The sequence below is a fragment of the Mustela nivalis genome (genome assembly GCF_964662115.1).
Source record: "Mustela nivalis genome assembly, chromosome: 8".
NCBI classification, from domain to species: Eukaryota; Metazoa; Chordata; class Mammalia; order Carnivora; family Mustelidae; genus Mustela; species Mustela nivalis.
In genome coordinates, this window is record NC_139027.1 from 113,052,394 (window position 1) to 113,072,306 (window position 19,913).

The 19,913-nt window shown below is 38.9% G+C and overlaps 1 protein-coding gene across 5 annotated transcripts in view; it reads right to left on the minus strand.

Annotated features, from left to right (window-relative positions):
• Positions 1-19,913, minus strand: part of LOC309871454 (uncharacterized protein) — a 255,814-nt gene that overhangs the window by 161,931 nt on the left and 73,970 nt on the right. For 3 of the 5 annotated variants that reach the window (XR_014315285.1, XR_014315286.1, XR_014315288.1), the window contains exons 2-3: positions 4,913-5,061; positions 3,828-3,998 (exon numbers count right to left, since the gene is read on the minus strand). The exons of 1 other annotated variant lie outside the window; for it this stretch is intronic. The gene's annotated coding sequence lies outside the window, so the exon portion shown is untranslated. The remainder of the gene's footprint in view (positions 1-3,827; positions 3,999-4,912; positions 5,062-19,913) is intronic. One more of the 5 variants, XR_014315287.1, reaches the window with a different exon arrangement.

Here is a 19,913-nt window from a genome sequence, read left to right on the forward strand (position 1 = left end):
AAGCGATTAATTGGTTGATTTCTTTGTAAACCTAGAGATAATAACTAGATGTCCTACCCATCTACCACACGGCCTACTGGTTTTAGTCACTCCTGGGCCACTACGCTGACTTCATTTATTTAATCAATGTCCCTTAATTCTAGCATCTTAGATATTTGCTGGCATATTATTTGATTGAAACTCAGCATTTATCAAAAGTGCCACTAAGAAAAAAAAAGATATTTAAAAAGGGCACACTAATGAACACAGCAACTACTTGGCCCTTTTTAGCAGTGGTTTTCAACCTTGACTTCACATTGGAATCACCCAGGGAGTTTTTTTTTTTTTTTAAAATGCCTCATTTCCCAGCAGAGATCCTGATTTAATTGGTCCAGGATGTGGCATGGGCATCAGGAATTTTAAAGCTCCCCCGATGATTCTAACATACAGCCAGGGTTGAGAATCACTGCTCTATATTCTCTAAACATTATCCCTTAGTTATGTTAGCAGTGCAAGTTTAAGCAAAGTAAATGGACCATATTTCCTAAGATTCACATAAAAATGCCTTGAGAGAATAAATACGCAATGTTATGCCTGTGGTTTTAATGGCAAGTAAATAAAAATATCCAGCCAAATGATATTTCTGCTGTGGGTACTTTGTAACACTGAAGATATGAACTAACATACATGATAAATTCTTCCTTAGATTAAATCCCAGGAAAAATAATGAGTGGATTTTGTTTTGTTTTTTGTTATTGGAAGAGAGAGAGAGGAGAGCGGGAGCACATGCACGTGCGTGCAGAGGGAGGGGCAGAGGGAGAGAATCTCCAGCAGGCAACACACTTAGCATAGAACCTGACTCAGGACATGATCTCAGAACCCCAAGATCATGACCTGAGCCAGAATCAAGTGTAAGTCATATAACCAACTGAGCCACCCTTGTGTCCCCCCCTTTTTTCCCCAGAAAGTGGTATACTTCATTAATCAGATGAGATAACCAGGCTTTTCATTTCAGATAACTGAAATATCTATAATTTTGTTCCTTATAATTTTTTTTCTTCAGAAAAAATTGCCTTTGTCGTGTGTTACTTTCAAATTCATAAGCCACATCCACTCGTTTTTAGAAGTAGATGGAGTATAACAAAAAAAAGCCTTGCTTTTCTCCATTGAATCAAATTATCTGTTAACTTTCCCCACGTGTTTTGTTTTGTTTTTGTTTTTTTGCCCTTGACCTTTCTTGTGACCATATCTTTGTTCCATTTTCTCCATTATGCCTAAAGGTCACAAGGCGCAGTCCTTCTTAGTACGCCATGCTCTAGATCTTTTTCTCTTTATCTCACCATCTATTAAAGTTTAACTTCCTGGATGTCAACTTCCTCCTAATAATGTCCTACACACTAAACTTCATGTCAGTCTGCTTCTTGCAGAACTCCATCTGGGGCACACCCATGAGGCTGGCACAAATATTACACCTATTTTACAAATGAGTAAACTGATACCTAGGGGAGATTAAATTACCTGCCCAAGGTGCTAGCGTGAACAGATGAGGGAACTATCATTTGAACCCAGATTTGACTTTAGAGCCTACAGCCACAAGAGCATCACTACCAAACCATGACGACCAAGTAGGGATTTCAAATACTTTAAAAATAAGTATCAGTGTTTTGTGTCCACCTCTAGGAAATCTTTGGGTAGCTCTTGGGATCCACACTTCTAGAAGGGAGGAGAAGGAAACATTGGACAGGAAAAACGGAGCTGCAATGAAGCTCTGACAAAGGTCTCAGCCTTTGGAGATCTCAGGAATTGAGGTGGCTCTTTAATTGGGGTGAGAGGTCTAAGCCCTTTGACCCCCTGTAGTGATCAGTCACTGGATACAGGCTTCCCTGGAAGGGGATCTGTTCTTGGGAGAAATACCACAGGGTCCTTTCCTACAGCATCTCTGGCAGCTGGGGAGTGAGTTCTCCATTTCTGAAGGGAGATTTTTTTTTTTTAAAGAGATTATTTTTATTTATTTGACAGAGAGAACACAAGGAGGGGGCGTAGGAGAGGGAGAAGCAGGCTACCCACTGAGCAGGGAGCTCAATCCCCGGACTCCGGGATCATGACCCAAACCAAAGGCAGTCACTCAACAACTGAGCCACCCAGGCACTCCCTGAAGGGAGATCTTTAAGAAATATCACAGTCTTCACCCCAGGGTTGTTCTAAGGCGCTGTTCATCGCAGGGTTGTTCATCCCAGTATTCTAACCACGGGATGTGGTCAACCCAGAGACGTTCACCTTCAAAAACTATGAACTACTGACTAGGTTCAACATGATCAAGTCAAGTAAACAGAACTTACAGCAGAATAGAGCAATCTTTTCTTTAGTAGTGGGCTTGGTAGCAATGATTAGGAGTTCCTTGCTGAAAGACCAAGGAAAAAATGTACTACCCTACAACCTGACCACACCACGGGGCTGCTGGGCCCTCATGAAACATCTGTTACCAAAGTACGAAACTACTTGTGAAGACACCTCTTCCTAAAAAATAGCAATATTCAAACGAAATCTTAACAAATGAACAATAAAATAAACAATATATATATACTCTATCTTTTTCACCACCAGCTTCCAATTTCTTTCCCATCAATGAGCTATAAAATGATCAGGTTCAATTTGGAGGTTCAGCTTCAGAACACATGTCCCATGCTCCCCCACTCCGTTTCATAGATTAAAAAAAAGTAGTCACATCCAAGCAAATTCTCCTGATATTTGAAATAGTGTTTTAAAGATAAAATAAATTCTACTTAAATATTTAGCTTTCTAATTTTCTAGGAATCTTTTCAACATCTGGCTGTTGTTGCTATTGCGAATCAGAATTCCAGCTAACAGAGCAGAATTCTGTAGATAGCAATTTTGGTTTTGGTGAAAGCAGCCTCAGGGGTCCTAGAGGCTGGTATGAAACTTGCTTATCATTTGTGAAATGGAATTATATTATAGGCTGCACACTGCTTCTGGACACAAAAGCAAACAGAGCCCCAATTCACATGAGCCCCAGCACAGGTGGGCTTCTACAGGGATGAGTGATGGCCAGGACCAAATGGGGGTGTTTTCTGGAGTCACTGCCACTATTCTTGGAATGAACAGGTTGGTATTTTGGGAGGATAATGTTAAACCTAATACATATGACAAAGTAAATAAAAATAATAAATAAAAAAACTGAAAGGAAAATTTATGCAAATATTTATAATAAATTACTCTAGAAAACATGATTTCCCCTTTGAGGAAGAATTTGTTGTCCGGCTCCTGGAAGTGTGCTCAGCAGAGGGCCTTCAGCTCTCAGCATTTTCAGGGACCGCCTGTTGTAGCGAACTGCTGTGTACCAGGTCACTACCCTTCTCAGGGCAATGAATGACCAACATGAAGGAAAAAAGGCCTGGCCAACTCAGGCCCCTTTGCTACAACTCTGAAGGGCCTCCCTACCTCCAGAGTTCCCTGAAGGGTTGGCAAATGCTATCGCTGGATCTGCATTATTCTTAATGTCTCCTCCTAACCACAAAGTCTGCTTCTTGGGAAACCTGACCCATGACAGGGGCTAAGATACAGATTCATAAAAGGATAATTTCCTTCACACTATTTTCCAGTCAATGTCAGAATCCCTTCTGACACTATTCTCACATGGAATCATCCCCATTTACCAACCTATCTTAGGACCACTACGACAGAGGTCTGAATGCCCCCTGGCAAGCTGAAATTGATATGGCTGTCACTCTCAACACTCACAACCTGTTCTTCCTCTGGCAGTGATCAAGAACGAGTTGAATGTTGCTTTCAAAGCACTACCTACTTTTAAAAAAAAAAAAAATACTTACTTGCACCTGTTGTGTAGGGTTTTCAGTCTGAACGTCTCCATCTCCCTTAACTCTTCCTCAGAGGTGAAGCTTTGGAAATCTCTCAATGTCCTCGATGTTCTTTCCTGAGCATACTCTAGTTGTTCCAAATCTTTCCTATGATGTACTGCTCAAAAGGAAATTAATTTCTCTCTGTAAGATATGAACATCATAGGGGTGGGACTGTCACTCACTTTGTAATAATAATAATAGCGTTAGCTATTTTAGCAACCACATCGAAATATTTACTTACACTGAGCTCCAGAAATTTTAAAAGTACAAAAATTTAATAAATGACACTTTTTTTTTTAACATGTAAAACATCTGTTTGTAAGACTCTATGAAGAAAAAGAAAAGGCAAACAACAGAATGAGCCAAGACAGGGTCAAAACAAATATTACATTGTGTAAATACACACACACACACACACACACACACAAACACACACACTCTCAGAAGGAGATATATAGATATAGATATAGATATATAGATATAAATATCATATATGAACTCCTCCTACAAATCAGTAAGAAAAAGATTCCCTAGTAGAGATGTGGGCAAAGGACTTGAGCAGACACTTCCCAAAAGATATCAAAATGGTCAAAAAACATGGGAAGTAGCTCAACTTCATTAATCATCAGGGAAATTAAAACTAAACCCCTGAAATACATGATACACCCACCAGAACAGCTAAAAAGAAAAACACAGAAAATACCACATTTTGATGATGCTGAGCAACTAAATTGCTCATATACTGCTAGTATGGTTCATGGAACAACTAACTATCTGGGAAGGCTGAACTATGTATCTGTTATCCAGCCACTCCACCACAAGGTATACATTCAACAGAAATGTAGACCTATGTTCACTTGAAGACACTCAGAAGACGATTTACAAGAATGCCATTCCTAATAGCCAAAACATGAAAACAACCCAGTGCCCATTAGAGTAGAATAAGTATGTTGCATAATTAGACCACGGAATTAATACAGCAATGAAAATAAACAATGTGACATGGGACAGCAAGGATGAATCTTCTAAACATAAGGCTGAATGAGAGTGGGCACCTGGGTGGCTCAGTTGGTTAAGTGACTGCCTTCGGCATGGGTCATGATCCCAGGGTCCTGGGTCCTGGGATCAAGCCCCACATCGGGCTTCCCTTGCTCTATTTTTCTCTCTTCCTCTGCTTGCCACTCCCCTTGCTTGTGCTCTCTCTCTGTCAAATAAAATAAAAAATCCAGTGAGAGAAGTCAGATTTTTTTTTTCAAGTAAATACTATATGATTCCAATTGTATAAAATTTAAAAACAGGTAGAATTAATTTATAGTGTTAGAAGTTAGGGTACCCCCTGAGAGGAGATAGTTGCTGGAAAAAAGGACAAGATAAGTTTCTGGAATGTTAATATTCTATTTCTTGATCTGGGCATTATACTGGGTGTTACACAGGTATACTCTTTGTGAATTCAGGAAGCTGAATTTTTGTTATTTTTATTTTATTTTTATTTGGATTACTTCAAACTGAACTTGTAAGATAACTGTTAGATAGTACTGGATAACTGCAATATTCATTGCAGTGAATCCAGGTGAATTTTAGAAGGTGATCACCTTTCCTAGCATTCCCCGTACCAGGCTGTCCCTCATTTGTTTCTTTCACATGAATTCTGATTTCATCACCAGCCAGATTTTATAGTAACAAGAGGAAAGCATATACAGGGCTACTAGTAATAAGGAAAACCCAAATGTTTACCCATGTAATTATTATTTGCAGTACTCTTTATTTGTTTGAGTAGATTCAGATTTCTGTCTGGTATAATTTTCCTTCTCACTGAAGGATTTTACCATTTCTTATAATGATAAATCTGCTGTGATGAATTATTTCAGCTTTTATAAGTCTGAAAACTCTATTTTACCTTCATTTTGGAAAGTATCTTCTTTTCTTTCCTTTTTTTTTTTAAGATTTTATTTATTTATTTGACAGAGAAAGAGATCACAAGCAGGCAGAGGCAGACAAAGAGAGAGGGGGAAGCAGGCTCCCTGCTGAGCAGAGAGCCCGATGCGGGGCTTGATCCCAGGACCCTGAGATCATGACCTGAGCCGAAGGCAGAGGCTCAACCCACTGAGCCACCCAGGCACTCCGGGAAAGTATTTTCAATAGGTTAGTATTCTGGGTTAACAATTTCTTTTTTTCTCTAAGTACTTTAAAAGTGCTTCCCCACTGCCTTCTTATTTGCATTGCTTCTGATGAGAAATATTTCATCTTCATCTTCTTTCTCCTATACATAATGTGAGCTTTTACCCTTGGTTGCTTTTAAGACTTTCTCTTTACCACTAGATTTTTTATTATGATGTGCTTTGGTGTAGTTTTCTTCAAATTCCTTGTGCTTAAAGTTTGTTAATCTTCTTGGAATTGTGGGTTTATAGTTTTCATACAATTCAGAAAATGTAGGTCATTATTTATTCAAATATTTCTTTTCTGTTCCAATCCTCTCTACTTTCCTTTATGGCTCCACTTACACATACATTAAGCCATTTAACCCTGACACTTTGTTTTTCCTTTTAAAAAATTTTGAAAAAAAAAATTGTTTCCTTTCAGAAAATACTACTACTATGTTTTCAAGTTTACTACTCTTTTCTTCCGAGATGTCTAATCAATCAAGTGTATTTTTCACCTCACACACTGTAGTTTCATCTCTAATAGTCTGGCTTGGGAATTTGTCTTTGTCATGCCTCTTTTTCACCTTATGTGTTAATAGTTACTATAACACTTTCAAGGTTTTTGACCACTACTTCTATCACCTGTGTTAATTTCCACTGATTGATTTTTCTCATTAAGGGTCATATTTTCCTGCCTTTTTCATGCCTGTAACCATTGACATGGATGCCAGAGACTGCGAATGCTACTTTTTTAGATGCTGGGTATTGTTGTGTTTCTATAAATATTGTTTAGCTTTGGTTTGGAATGCAGCTAAATTTCTTAGAAACAGTCTGATCTTGTTAAGTCTTGCTTAAGATTCATTAGCTGAAGTCAGAGCCACGTTCAGTCTATAGCTAATTATTCACCCACAATTAAGTTAGATTTTTCTGAGTAAATTACTCCAACACTGTCTGTGGCTGCTGGGAACACGCACCCCTTCTTGTCCTAGATGAGTGCCAGGCACTCTTCCCTCTAATCCTTTCAGATGCATTCATCAGCACTGAGCCCAGCAAGACTGATGAGCACTGCTGCACACTCAAGGTGAACCCTGTGAGGATCTCTGAGGTGTTTCTTTCGTGCAGCTCTGTCCTGCACACACTAGCTGCTTTTGGTTTCCCTGGTCTCTCAGCTGTTTCCTCACCTCAGAGAGTCTTCCAGGCTTTGCTGGTTCCTCCTCCTGTGTTATGGGCTAGAAACCCAAGGCAGTCAGCTGGGTCAAGAGAAGGGTTTACTTCTTTTGTTTCTCATGTCTCAAAGATCACTGTCCTTCGGCATCTGATGCCCAATGTCTTTGACAAACGATGTTTCAGATATTTTATTTGTGTGTGTGTGAAGGGGGTAGGGAGAGAAGGTGGAAGAAGAGGAGGGTTGCTTCCGCTGGGAGGATAAATGCAATTCTTGTTACTCCATCTTGGCCAAAAGCAAGGCCTAAAGCCAAAGCATAATTAAAATCTAAGAGGCATAACTACACAGATAACATGGAATAATCTCCAAGCTATTTTGTTAAATTAAGGGAAAAAAAAGGATCAGCACAGTATGTATCATATGTAACAATTTATGCTAAGTAAATAAATACTTTAAAAGACCTTCTATACACACTGACACATGTATCAGCAGGCAAAATTTTAAAAGAATATGCAAGAAAGTATAAGAAAGGACTTTCTGGGGTGTCTGGGTGGTGCAGTCGTTAAGTGTCTGACTCTTGGTTTCGGCTCAAGTCATGATCTCAGGGTTGTGGGATCAAGCCTCACATAGGCCTCCACACTCTCACTGAGTCTGCTTGAGACTCACTCCCTCTGCCACTCCCCTAAATAAATAAATCTGAAAAAGGAAGGAAGGAAGGAAGGAAGGGGCTTTCTTCAGGATTGGCAGTGGTAGGAGACTAATTTTTCATTGTACTTTGAACTGAATTCTTAGGCATGTGCTTTTAATCTAATAATTAAAATTATCAAAAAAAAAGTATTGTCTATTTTTCCATTGTCTCACACCAATAGGACATGTAATATATTTTGCTATAAGTATAACACATGCTAGTTTATTAGATTACAGCTAGAAATCACCATCCCAACTGCCATTAGCTCTGCTTAATTCCATTCTTACTATGTTTACTCTTCAGTTGCCCAGACATATGCAGCTTAGAGGACAAAGCTCCAATGCTGTCAGCAAAAATACATATAGTTCCTAAACCACTGTAACCTATGGTAATGTTTCTGTTTTGGGTAGATATTAAAAAAGTCAGTTTCAATGAAGAAATGCAGAATTTCTTCAGCGTCCCACTATGATTGGTTGTCCATTGGACATTTATCCTTTGAGTTCAAAAACCTTGTGGTGAAAAATGAAGATCTCTAAGGTCCCTTAGCTCAGGTATCTGGTGCCTGTCTGATTCCTATAAAAATTTTGGCTGGACAGGCCTGCAATGAAATATAAAGGATTAAAGCAGTGCTAGTGGTCAAAGGGTAGGCCCAAGAATCAGGTCAAGATAAATATTTCAAATATGGTAAATCACAGCTCTTAGTAACCTTTATCACACAATTTGGCACTGAATTCTCTCTCCTTCCCATTGCTCTCTACTTGTGTCAGGGATGTGGGTCTCCTTTTGATCTAAAGCAGAGAAATCTTATTTCATAGTTCTCTAGTGTCTCTCCTTACAACTCTGTGCTAAAAAGTAGAAACTGAATATATGTCATAAACCTTGGCTTCATGATAAAAAAGTATCACAGGCCACTTTTGCCCAAAAAACTGTCCCCCAAGAGGCAATAGCTATTAATATCTAATATCTCTAGGCGTGACTGGCTTGGTCTGCTGGGAGAAAACTAAAAAAAGACCTTTATCAACCAATCAATCAAATCAATCAGAACAGCAAGAAGAAAGCCAAAAGGAAAAGAAGAGAGAGAGAGAGAGAGAGAGAGAAATGAGGTAATGCTTTTTGTGGAGAGGGGTAGTGTGGCTCCTAGCAGCTGCCTCATTGCCTAGGACCAAGATTCCAGCCTTGCCGGGAACTCACAGTACAGGAACCCTCCACCAGGATGGAGACCTTCCATGAGGTTCAATTACAGGCAGAGTTTCTTGGAGGCAGAAAATTACCATAAAAATCCTGGGGACTATGAAAGCTACCAAGGACTCATCTTACTATCATTTACATTTTTCAACTCTATATATTATAAAAATTTTAGCCCAAAGAAAGTAAAATGTAAGAAATCAGCATACAGATGTGAAAGCCCAGGACAGAGTTAAGGAAAACCAGTTTATGACAACCACCATCACAAAGAGCCACACAAAATCACAGGATAAAATTTACACCTTTATCTTTGGGATAATTGCTCCTTTTCATTTTGTCCCCTTCTGCCCTGCAACTATCTGATTAGTTAATATCTAAGGTATAAATAAGGAATACTTGCTTAGGGATTAACTGCCTTGTTGTCAATGTATTTTCATAAAGAAAAGTGGGGACATTATCTTTATAGTGAAGTATAAATGCAAAGCCATCTGTAGGTTGGAAATCTAACATCTGATTTTGCCTGTTCCCAGGTTCCACACTCCCTGGAAGAGTATGTAATCCATTCCCTCCTCTTGTTTTTATTTTTATTTATATTTAAAAAAAAATAACCTCACTCTTCCATAGCATCCTACTCCATGTTTCTTTTTTTTTTATTATTATTTTATTTATTTGACAGAGAGAAACTAGGCAGAAAGGCAGACAGAGAGAGAGGAGGAAGCAGGCTCCCTGCAGAGCAGAGAGCCGGATGCGGGGCTCGATCCCAGGACCCTGGGATCATGACCCAAGCCGAAGGCAGAGGCTTTAACCCACTGAGCCACCCAGGCGCCCCCTACCCCATGTTTCTGAATAAAACAGAAAGTAGGTATTAACCAAAAAGACTGGGAAATATTTAAAATGTCTTCTTTAAATAAACAAGGATTATTCAATGAGTGGCCCATCATTTCTCAAGGGTTTTTTTCATACTTGCTCACTTATAGAGGGTAATTATACAACAGGTTTATAACTCAAGAAGATATAGTGGCTGTGCCTCTAGACCCAGGTCTAGCTCATTTTGACTTCCAGGTGCTAAATTATGGGAAAAGTTTGTGTGCAGCTCTAAGGAAAAGAACTCCATGGAGGAGTCCACACAGCTGGACACCCTGGTCTGTGGGCTGGAGTGACTCAAAATTACTTCAGGCAGAAAGGGAGGATGGAAAAGATAATGAAGTGGATGCTGGGATCTGACTGTAGACTAGGAAAGACTGTGGTCATCTAGAAGATGGGATTTAAAACTTCATGTCCAAAATGCTGATGATCACCAACAGAAGTATCACTCAGGGGAACAGGGCATAAGGGAAAATTACATAGTGTAGAATTCACAGAATATTATTATACAGATGAAATCCAGTTAAGATCAACAGCAATCATGGTCTTTATAGGAAGAAAAGAGTAATGCAAAATTAACCTGAGAGATGTCCTTTATCTGATTACAGTGAAACTCTAACCAAGAGTAAGTCTTCTGGATCTCATCCCATCCCTCTACAGTCTATATTTTTCTATAACAGCTTTGAGATATACTCACATACCATAAAAATCATCCACTGAAAGTATAAAGTTAAATGTTTCAATTAGGCCCACAGAGTTGTGCAAATATCAGCACAATCTAATTTTAGAAAACTTCACCAGTCCAAACAAGAAACCCCATATCCACTGTCAATCACTCTATCAAAGAACAAGAAAGAATGCTTAGGACTAAAATTCTTTTTTTATAAAATAGAAATAATAGAAGAACTTGAGGGAATTTCAAAGACTACCAAGCAAAATAAAAGTAAAAGTTATCGGTGAAAAGAAATGATATAGCGATCCAATGGCCAACAAATAAGTCCCATAAACGTAAGACAGAGAAAGTGGTAAAAGGAAATTTCTGAATAAACAATGGGAAATTCCTTTGGACTGAAGACTGAAGATTGAGAGACTGAGAGATGCTAATGAGTCCCCAGGAAAATAAATGAGCAATCCCCACACCCCCCAAAAGCCCTCATTTATATATATCTCCAAGATATATATATATATATATATATATATATATATATATATATATATATATATATATATATCTCCAAGAAATTTCAGCACATCAATGGAAAAAAAAAAAAAGATTCTAAAAGCTTCCATGTAGGTAAAAACACCCAGATCACACGTAGTGTAAATAAACATCCGGAATTTAAAAAAACAAACAAACAAAAAAAACACCACTGGGGCAATGCCTTCGAGCCCCAAGGTTAAATGACTTTTGATCTGGGATTCAACAGCCAATCTTGTTATCATTTGAGTGTGAGAGCTGAACAAAGATATTTTAATGCATGCAAAACATATAAGAAAGCAAACAGCCTCTATGGTCCTTTCCTGGGAAATTAATACTTAAAGGACAAAAAACCCAGAAAGAAACTATGGGACAATCCTGGAGAGGAGAGAGAGGAGGTAAAATGATAAAATCTGAGCAGACCTAAAAAGAAATTCAGAAATATAAGAACTAAAAAGGAGAAAGAGGGAATGAAAAAGGAGAGCAGAGAGAGAAGAGAGACTAAATGAAAGGGAGAAAGGGAAACCCTGTAATATTCGGATATCCTGTATAATTAAAAGCTTGCTTTAATTTAGAAATAATATAAAGACATGTTCTCAAAAACAATAAAGGAATTTAGAAACATTGAGAAAAACAAAACACTGAACAATAAAATAATTGCTACAATATTAAAAAAAACTTGTGGTGGGGGATTTTCATTAATCAAAGGAAATAATATATATTTGTTAAAAAAAAATATATATATATATATATATATATATATATGTTAAGAATATTCTCCTTGAGGCACCCTGCATGGGTCAGTCTGTGGAACATGTGACTCTTGATCTCAGGGTTCTGAGTTTGAGCCCCATGTTGGGAGTAGAGATTATTTTAAAAAAAATAATATGACCTTTTAAAAGAAGAATATTCTTCTTAAAGTGACCCAATCATAATTTGAGTTCTGAGATCTTGAAAACATGGAAATGTATCTGCGGTCACACCTGAATTATATTCCACACATATAATAGAATTATAGTTCAGGTATTTTCTTAGATCTTTAAGGTCATCTTTCTATTTTCTCTTCAAGTTCTCGTCTATTTCGTGCATTATTTTCTCACCCAGCATCAGCTGTGTCATTCATCCAACTGTTTTTCAGAAGTCCCATCACCAGCAACCATTTATTTTATTTGTATCTGTATCTGAAGTGGGGCTTGTAAAACATAGGATTTTAGCTGACTACCTTACCACCCTCAATAACACAAGGCTTCTACTAGTTGAGAGAAAAGGAGAATGATCTATCGTTTAGGCAGCTAGTAGTCTACCCACAAAATATGCCACAAAATTAACTATACAGTTACAGTTTTTGAAATCATATATGCCCAAATATATGTCTAGATCTTTTCTAAGAAGTTCAGGATCAATTATCATTCAGTGACAGTCTCTAACTAGTAGCTTTCACATAATCCTTAAGATAATTCTCTGAACCAGAGATACTCATCAGTTTGCAGATTAAAACACAGAAGTGTAGCATGATAAAAGAATTTGCCCAAGGCTGTAAGACCAGGAAATATCGGAATTAGGACCCAAATGCAAATCACCTAATTCTGATTTCAGAGTTATTTCCATGCTATCACCTCCTCCAGTAACCCTTCCTACAAACAGTTAAACTTCCTTCTCCAAGTCTATCGTCAATGGAAAATTATATATATTTATATCCAATTGCCTGCTCATCTATCTGCCTTAGTTAGCTCAAGACCATTAGCTAAAATAGAAAATGTTTATCAATTTTACCCAATATTAAGAAAAACACCTAAAGGTCCATATATCAAACTGTAGAATATTCAGTCATAAGTACCACTGACCTAAAACTATGTCCTACAGCACAGAGAAATGTAGGAAATGAGCACTTAATTTCTACTGATGTAAATGTCCTGTGCAATTCACTCACTTTTTATTCATTTATTCAACATGTACTACCAATAAGGTGAAACTTTGTGAAAAAGCAGCTAGATAAGATGCAGCATGTCTCAGAAGTTATTACACATATACCTGGAATGCATAGAGATTGAATTCCTCGATCTTTAGTACTCAGAAGCATCTGTGAACACTCAGATGCTTCTGAGTACTCACATTTCATGAACACAGCTTTATTTGAAGCATTCCAACTTTTAATGCAAAAATCAACTAAAATAATCATGAGTCTTTAGCCTGGTGGAGTTGGAGGGGAACATTAATTAAAGATGCATAGTTGTTGCAGCAGAATCTAATCTCAGAACAGCTGTCTGTGAAGTGTGCTCCAAGACAGATCTAAATTCTAAATACAAGATGAGGGGCGCCTGGGTGGCTCAGTGGGTTGAGCCTCTGCCTTCAGCTCAGGTCATGATCTCGGGGTCCTGGGATCAAGTCTCGCATCCAGCTCTCTGCTCAGCAGGGAGCCTGCTTCCCCCTCTGTCTGCCTCTCAGCCTACTTGTGATCGCTGTTAAATACATACATACATACATACATACATACATACAAGATAAGTGCAACAAAACATGAAAGATAGGGTAAGATCTTAAGTGGGGGTAGGGGAACTAATAATGAAAACTACGGGAAGCCTGACCTCTTCAGAGGAGTAATTAATACTGACTAACACTAAGATCATTAGGAAAAGTGTTGAGCAATTTAAGAGTTATGTCTAAGACAAAAGAAACAGATATATAAATCCCAAACATTAAACAAAATACTGCATCATTCCTGTTAGAGATTGCATAAAAAAATGAAAGCAGAGGGGCGCCTGGGTGGCTCAGTGGTTTAAGCCTCTGCCTTCGGCTCGGGTCATGATCTCAGGGTCCTGGGATCGAGCCCCGCGTCGGGCTCTCTGTTCAGCGGGGGAGCCTGCTTCCCCCTCTCTCTCTGCCTGCCTCTCTGCCTACTTGTGATCTCTCTGTCTATCAAATAAATAAATAAAAATCTTTAAAAAAATAAAAATAAAAAAAAATGAAAGAAATATCAAGAAAAGAGAACTTTAAAATTGAAACCAAGATGTTAGAAAGATCATCAGGGTGCCTGGCTGGCCCCTGACTTCAGCTCAGGTCATGATCTTGGGGTCCTGAGGTGGAGCACTGCCTTGAGTTCCACAGGGAGTCTGCTTGTTTCTTCTCCCTCTCCCCTCCCCTCTGCACCTCCCCCAGCTTGTGCTCTCTTTCTCTCTCTCAAATAAATAAAATCTTTAGAAAAAAAACTTCTTAAATGAACAAAAAATTAAAAGATAAAAAGCCAACTTCATCTTCAGTGTAATAAGAAAAAGGATACTACCAGAAATGAAAACTACAAAGAAAATATACACCAAAACAGGGATATTTGGATCCTAAGGAGAACATTGGTAAAGGGGACACAGAACCCCTCAGACACTGATCAAGAAATAGGATTCTTGCTTAATAAGGCACAGTATTGGAAGGCCTGTCTCATGATTCTTTGTTAGTAATGAAATCAAAGTCTGTGGACCGAGCATGGGAAAAGGCAGATAATGTCCCCCAAGAGACCCAACCTGAAACCAAAAAACAGCAGGAGAGGTGAAGCTGAAGGTGAAATAGACATGCCATTTCTAATTGTGTATGACCTGTCCTGGGAACCTCGAGGGACCTCCCAGAGGTGAGGCACTGCCAAGAAGGCGAAGAGAGTCATTCCCGGGTCACAGCACAGGGAGTGCAACTAGGTGGGCATTGCTATGAGCCACAGGGAGGTGGGCAGTGATGTGCTCCCCAGCATAGAGTATTCTTAAAAAGATTCAGCGAGGAGATACTGAAGAAAACAAATCCAAACAGAAATCTAATGCTCTTTCACCCTCCTGCCCATCCTCAAGACACATTTGAAAATAGCTTCACTCCCTCCCAATCCCATCTTGTTTCATTTATTCTTCTCCTACCCACAAACCATAAGTGACTCTTAATCTCACAAAACAAACTGAGGGTTGCTGGGGGGAGGGGGTTTGGGAGAAGGGGGTGGGATTATGGACATTGGGGAGGGTATGTGCTTTGGTGAGTGCTGTGAAGTGTGTAAGCCTGGTGATTCACAGACCTGTACCTCTGGGGATAAAAATATATGTTTATAAAAAATAAAAACTTAATTACAAAAAAAAAAAGAAAATAGCTTCACTGTCTCAAAGGGAAGTAATAATGAGAAAAGAACCAGCTATGAATTTATGAGTAGAAACTTCAAAGCAAAAAGAGGAAAGGAATATAAGTACAGATCAAGGACACACACCCTAACAGAAACTATTTCAGGAATCGGACAAACAGATCCCCATCCTCAAGCAGATTATAAACGCAATTTCAAAAAATTAAGAAGGGCACAAAGCATAGATACAGGTATTCAAATAATAGGAGGAAATAATATTTTTTTAAAAAGATTTTTACAAAAGAAGAAATAAAGGGAAGAGAAAATGGAGCTGATCCTTTTATAAAAAAAACAGATTTTTTTTTTTAATTATCTTAAGGGCATACAGCAAATGGAGACCAAGACATGTATTTAAGAAAATCAACCAGGTCTTGGTAAGAACAATGAGAATTTGTGGCACTTGAGCTATCACCTGCTACTTCCCTTCCCACCCCTAGTTCAATGGGACGAAGAAGCTGGACTCCAGCTCACAGGCAAGATCTATCGTCTGTCACAGCACCAGGGCTAGTTCATCGGCACTTCTCATTCCCTCACCTCCCATTTCACACTGCAGAGCCTACACTGCAGGTGAATTCAGTCACCTCCCGCCAGCCACCAAATCACAGGACAGAGGCTTAAGTGCAGGCACAGCAGGTGCCTGAGACTACTGGGGCCCCAATCACCTTCATCCCAGTTCACTCACAGCATGAAAGTTCCAGACCAGGAGAAGCTGGGGAGATCGGAGGCTATTGCTTCTAACTAGTGCCCTGCCGATGAGCCAGGAATGCCATCCTAAGAAAAAGAGACTCTGTCCCCACCATCTGCTCTGCAGCAGCGGCTCAGAGATTTTGCCCAGGGGTAGATGCTGGTTGTAAGAATAGAGAGGTTCTAAGCTCTGCTCAAAAAACAAAAACAAAAACTAACGTTATTTGAAACAAAGTATAGGGAAGTTCAAGCCTCTCCAAACACTCTTCAAAACAGAGAGATTTTGGCACTAAACAATTAGCAGGAGGCTGAGAGCTCTCCAGAGCAACAAGCTAACCTAGAGGTTAGCTAGATGACCAGAGCTCTAGAACCTGGGAAAGAGAGAGCTGAGGAGAGCCCTCATATGGTCAGAACAAACCTCAAAGACTGCCAAGACCGGCATAAAACTACCCCTGAAAATGGGTCCAGGGGTGCCTCGGTGGCTCAGTGGGTTAAAGCCTCTGCCTTCGGCTCAGGTCATGAGCCCAGGGTCCTGGGATCAAGCCCCACATCGGGCTCTCTGCTCAGCAGGGAGCCTGCTTCCTCCTCTTTCTCTGCCTGCCTTTCTGCCTACTTGTGATCTCTGTCTGTCAAATAAGTAAATAAAAATCTTTTAAAAAAAGAAAATAGGTCCCAAACTACCTGGATACAGTTGTAGTGCAATCTATGCCCCAGAGCATCATTGAAAACAAAACAGCAATCCCTTCCAGGAGAGCAGCTATCAGGTGGGGGTGCCCTCTGTGGAGTCACACCAGAAGCTTCACCACTGGGAGTGAGGGGAACAGACTTTACTACCATAGTCCAGACAAGTCACTGAACAAATAAACAAGCAAACAACAAAGCATGGAAGGGGGCCAATATCCTCAGCTGCTGAAATATATTAGTGAAAATGCCCATTTTTGACAACAATAAAAATATGAAATATTCAAAGAAACAGGAATGTTTCTTTTTATGTGCCCCATGCACAGGGAGGAAACAAGCAGACAGCAGAAACTACACTCAAAAGGACCCAGATGTCTGATTTAACAGACATGGACTTTAAAATAGTTACTATAAATATGTTTCAAAAAAAAAAAAAGAAAGAAAAAAAGAAATATAGATCCATTGCAATGGTGAAAGCCACAGTTCAGGCAAGAAAAATACCAGAAAATCACAACTTTAAAAAAAAAAAAACTATGGGCATACAGGACAGAAATCACACAGAGCTAAAAGATTAAAAATAATAAAAAAACAGACAAGAGATTTACCGTATAGACATAACTGAATTCTCTGAAGAAGAGAATAAGAAAAAAGCAAACAAAAAAATGAACAGAAATAGGAGAAAAGTTGCCTAAAATAAAGTAGACGTGAATCTTTTATTTAAAAAAGACTTGTCATGTTCCAAGAAAAACTGATAGAAGCAACAACAGTCATATGCGGTACAGTTACTTTACTTAAAGGAAAATAAAATGGTCCTATGGAGAGTCACATTCTCTGAGTCAGTGAAAGAAAAATATAGTTTAACAATAAAGGTATTACTCATAAAACCCTCCAATTTGAAAATTTCAAAATAATTTTTTTAATTAATTTTTTATTTTTTATAAACATATATTTTTATCCCCAGGGGTACAGGTCTGTGAATCACCAGGTTTACACACTTCACAGCACTCACCAAAGCACATACCCTCCCCAATGTCCATAATCCCACCCCCTTCTCCCAAACCCCCTCCCCCCAGCAACCCTCAGTTTGTTTTGTGAGATTAAGAGTCACTTATGGTTTGTCTCCCTCCCAATCCTACCTTGTTTCATTTATTCTTCTCCTACCCACTTAAGCCTCCATGTTGCATCACCACTTCCTCATATCAGGGAGATCATATGATAGTTGTCTTTCTCTGCTTGACTTATTTCGCTAAGCATGATTCGCTCTAGTTACATCCATGTTGTCGCAAATGGCAAGATTTCATTTCTTTTGATGGCTGCATAGTATTCCATTGTGTATATATACCACATCTTCTTGATCCATTCATCTGTTGATGGACATCTAGGTTCTTTCCATAGTTTGGCTATTGTGGACATTGCTGCTATAAACATTCGGGTGCACGTGCCCCTTTGGATCACTACATTTGTATCTTTAGGGTAAATACCCAATAGTGCAATTGCTGGGTCATAGGGCAGTTCTATTTTCAACATTTTGAGGAACCTCCATACTGTTTTCCAGAGTGGCTGCACCAGCTTGCATTCCCACCAACAGTGTAGGAGGGTTCCCCTTTCTCCGCCTCCTCGCCAGCATCTGTCATTTCCTGATTTGTTGATTTTAGCCATTCTGACTGGTGTGAGGTGATATCTCATTGTGGTTTTGATTTGTATTTCCCTGATGGAGCCCTGATGTATTTCCCGAGTGATATGGAGCACTTTTTCATGTGTCTGTTGGCCATCTGGATGTCTTCTTTGCAGAAATGTCTGTTCATGTCCTCTGCCCATTTCTTGATTCAAAATAATTTTTTTAAGATTTTACTTATTTATTCAACAGAGAGCACAGCAGGGGGAGCAGCAGGCAGAGGGAGAGGGAGAAGTAGGCTCACTGAGCAGAGAGCCCAATGCAGGGATCCATCCCGGGACCCTGGGATCATGACCTGAGCTGAAAGCAGACGCTCAATGACTGAGCCACCCAGCAGCCCATGAAATTTTCAAAATAATTTCTAAGTAACTTAAGATAAATTGAATTTCTAGGTACTGACATAAGATTAGACAATGATGAATGAAATGGAAAGAAGTTTGCAAAAACAAACCTATACATCTATTGACAACTGATTTTCTACAAGGGTGTGAGGCTACTCAAAGGGGAAAAGAATATTCTCTTCCACAAATAGTGGAAAGGGCAAAGGCCTTGAATAGACATTTCTCCAAAGAAGATACAAATGGCCAATAGATTCATGAAAAGATGTTCAATGTTAGTGGTCACAAGGGAAATGCAAATCGCACCCATAATGAGATACCACTTCACAGGCATCAGGATGGCTAGAATAAAGCAATCACAAGTGCCGATGAAGATGTTCGGAAACTGAAACCCTCACACATTTGCTAGTGGGAATGTAAAGTGGTAGACCCACTGTGAAAAGTTTGGTGGTTCCTCAATAACTTAGGCACTTGCCATAAGACTCAGTAATTCTACTGCAAAAGAACTGAAAACAGATATTCAAACAAAAACTTACATATGAATATTAACAGCAGTACTATTCACAATAGCCGAAAGGTAGGAAAAACCCAGGTGTGCATCATTGGACTGATGAGTGGGTACATAAAACAGAATATTCATACAACAGAATATTATTCAGCCATAAAAGGGAATGAAGTTCAGATACGTGCTACAACATGGATGAACCTTGAAAACATTGGGCTAAGTGAAAAAATCCAGACACAAAGACCACATACTGTATGATTCCATTTATATGAAATATCTATGATTAAGGGGCATCCATGGAGATCAAAAGGAAAATCAGAGAAGACTAGACACATTTCCGTGTTCCATTCTGTCTACAAAATCAGACATTTGGAGTAATTCATACAAAAGTTCCCTTCCAGGAAGGACGAGCATTTGTCATCCTTCTGTACATTAGTACCATCACCATTACCAATGGCTTTTTTTCTTTCTTTCTTTCAAGAAATTAAGATCACCTCACATAGGAGTTCCATTTTATATTCTTGGCCTCAAAGAAACACTGGAGATGTGGACGGATGACAAATTTCATCCATTGTTGAGTGATCATGAGGCACAGTCGTTGTTCATTTTTCTTATATGATCTCCTCTTCTTCAAACTCTAAGAAACTTGCCTTCTTTCTCTTGATACTTTTCTTTACTCCCTAATTGCTTGAATATATAAGAAATATGACCTCTGACTTGAATAGTGAAAAAAGTCACTGCTGCTAAAAAGAAAATAAAAATTCACTGTTGTTTGGTTTATGCACTTGACA